Raw genomic sequence first — 3,484 nt, 5'->3', positions numbered from 1 at the left:
ACACATCCTCGGCCCTGAGGAGGGGGACGCCTGCCTCGGGAGTCTTCGGACATCGATAACCAATCAGAGAAGAGATTTAAAAATAAGGTAACGCCCCAAAAGGGAAGTGGAAGAAAAATACAGAGAGAATTTAGAAGAGGAGACGGAAACACTCAACAGGAAGGCTTAGACGAGTGAGGACCACAGTCAGGAGGCAGACTTAGAGGATGCACTTCGACCAGACGAAGTCGTGAGAAGGCTATGAGACCTGGACATCCCTGATGAAACAGAAGACACCTACGGCACTACATCCCACGGCATCAGCAGCTATAAGTATAAATTAAATAATAAGTAATCATGTAATAATCTATATTTTATGACAACCTTTATCTGAATCATTTCAATCATTTTAATCATCATAACAAATTGTAAATAAATACTTAGTTTCTTTATGTAGTTTATATACTATTATATAACCCATTATATCACTCTTTATCATCCTGTATAAATAATGGTAACAACATTTTATAAATATAAAGGTATTTAATTGGTAAACTGGTAAACACACAAACAGCCTTTGCAAAAGAATCCAATTATAATTATAGTTTTTTAGAGCTCAATTTATAATCAATTAATTAACTTATTTTTGGATAATTGTCTTCAACGATTATCCTGGCATTCCAAGTAAATCTGCTACTAGTACATAGCAATATTAAGTTTTTCATCTCAACTTCTTAATAAAAAGATTTTTTTTTAAATAGTTCTATGTACTATACGAAATTATCTATGATATATAAATAATTTTTAATTATTTATATAGGATATGATTATTCATAAATAACATTATTTATAAATTATTAAAAATAAATATTACAGAGACAAGGTAATGAAGGAGACAGGAGACCTAGTGTGGGCACCGGACCTTGGCCTACAATTCATGTTAACCGCCAAGCGCCCTGTGTCAGATACAAATCACTTATCATCGGATCTTATATTTATTGTTGAGGGAAATAAAGTACTTAACTGATCAATCAGTTATTATAAATAGAATTAAAAAAATTAAATTCACTTTATTTTAGATAGTTGACCGTGGATGACTTATAAATGGAGAAGATGGTTGGGGGTGAGGTCAAAATAAAACACAAATAAGTTTATGTAACTTATTTAATCGTGCCAACGTTTCGGCTAGAGTTTCTAACCTTCATCAGGGCTAAGAAAAGAAGAAGATAACAACCAATGAATACAGAAAAAAAAATTTAAACAGAATGACATAAAGCGAATGATTTCACAGAATGGAATTAATAAAATGAAGTGATGAGAGAAGTGGAAAATAATATATATATATATATATAAAAGTAATTGAATAAGTAAGCATAAATAACATAATTAAGGAAATAAAATAAAAATGAAGTTATACAATGCAAAGAAGTATGAATATACTAGTTATTAATAATTTAAAAATTGAAATAAGGAAAGAAAAAGAAAATTGAGAGAAAGAAAATATATGTAACCATAATAATTGATAAAGAGGCAAAATATAAGTTTAACAAAAAAATTAATAGAAAAAAAATTGAAAACAACAATAATAATATATGGTGAACATAACAAATAACATGGGTAAGGAAAATTAAGAAAAGGTGTGGTAAAATAAAGATAGGGGAAAAATCCAGGGAATATTTTATAGAATGGAAGTAATATCAGAAAAGTAAAAGTCATCTAAAATATTACTTATCTCAGCTTAACATGTTTGAATATTTGAAAATTATTTTAGGAAATCTCTATTCTATCTCGTTATATGTGGAACAAGTCTCGAGTCGATAGATCTTCAACTGTCGACTGTCGTGTTCATAATATAATGAATGAAATAAAATGAAAAAATAGTTTATTATTTTGAGACTCTTTTAGAACAATTATAAAAGTAATTTTAATTTTACAATAACATATATTGGCTTAATTATAATAATTTGATTACACTTAATTATAACTTATTCTAAAATTGTACATAAATAATTTTAAATACGAAGGTTCCTCTCGTATCCAATCTTTACAATCCAAAATCCTTCGTAATATCCTCAATGCTCCTTATTTTGTTACTAATAAAACCATCCATAAAGACGTAAATGTTCCTTACGTGACCGATCTAGCCCGAACCCGATATCATTCCTTCCATAATAAACTCCCTAACCACCCAAACCCACTAGTTTCTAACATTGCTTCCTCTTTCATTCCTGGCAATCCTCTGAGGCGCCTGAAAAGAAGATGGCCTCGTGACCTTATATTGTAAACTATTCTTAGAGTTCTACTACTGGGTAGTTTCTCTACATGCTGTATCATATCATTATCATTATGTCATTATGATCTAATTTACTTGTTGTATTTTTTATACAGTTGTAAATATCAATAAATAAAAAAATAAAAAATAACTGACTAAATACATAAAAAACCAAAATAAAAAAGTAGTTACAAAATATCTGTACTATTATAATATTGGATTAGATTAGTGAATTAAAAGGAAGTTAAATAGAAGGGTTTTAAACGAGGGAAGGGTTGGTACATGACGTATGTTAAAGGAATGGAGTTCCTGAGATATGCAGCTCGGGTAAAAAATGCTTTATCAAAGGCAGCAGTTCGGTGAGGTGGAGTGTACGTGCCAGATAAACGGGACCTGGTAGTAGGGGATTGGACTTGGAATTTGAATTGCAGGTTTTCTAGGATATAGTATTGAGGACTAATTACTTGGAATAGAAAGGAAGCTAGGAAATAATTTAAATGTGCTCACTAATACAAAGTATGACATGAAATATATAATTTACTCACTAATACAAAGTATATGGTAAATAATATACTCACATGTTAAAGCGTGTTAAATGGAAAAACTTATGTTGAATGGAGAAATATTTCCTTCTTTTGCCATGTTAAGACGATTTAACATGTAACATAGATGAGAGTCTGTTACTAGGTCTGTTAAATGGAGAATGTCACGAAACCGACCAGCTGAGCTTGTCACCGTTTTATTTGTTGTGTTAGGTTACTTACTCGTAGTGTGTGTTTTTTTTTCTTTTGTCTTGTGTTTTGGACTTTTAAAAAATATAATCAGTAGGCAAACTTTTACACTTCTAATTTTCACTTATTTTAGGCATGTTGGAATAAATTACTGTAATCAAAACTTAGAAGTAAACAATAACATGAAGTTTTGGAAGGAAAGGTTACTAAACAAGTTGCTCAGAAAATCCGCTAGGAGCTCTTATGCATTTATCATTTTACATGACTTTAAATAGGGCTGCTCATAATGCTATACTTGTAACATTTAACATGGTAAAACATTTTACATTTATATGTATGGTATGTATAGAACGAAAGCCCAATGAGCAAATTAAAAATTATTAAAAAGGATGTCAATCCCTGGGGTGCCTCCAGTCGCAAATGCCGGAGAGAGGAAGTTGTAATGACTAGGCTGAGAATAGGTCACACGAGGCTCACCCACTCCTATCTTATATCAAAAGAA

At 30.6% G+C, this 3,484-nt stretch overlaps 1 protein-coding gene across 11 annotated transcripts in view; it reads right to left on the bottom strand.

Annotated features, from left to right (window-relative positions):
• Positions 1–3,484, bottom strand: part of PDZ-GEF (PDZ domain-containing guanine nucleotide exchange factor) — a 621,085-nt gene that overhangs the window by 401,227 nt on the left and 216,374 nt on the right. The gene's annotated exons all lie outside the window — the stretch shown is intronic.

This window comes from Halyomorpha halys, unplaced genomic scaffold, assembly GCF_000696795.3.
Source record: "Halyomorpha halys isolate HHAL.00 unplaced genomic scaffold, Hhal_1.1 Scaffold175.1, whole genome shotgun sequence".
Classification (NCBI taxonomy): Eukaryota; Metazoa; Arthropoda; class Insecta; order Hemiptera; family Pentatomidae; genus Halyomorpha; species Halyomorpha halys.
The sequence above is the reverse complement of the archived record's forward strand: the minus strand, read 5'-3'. Positions and strand labels throughout refer to the sequence as shown.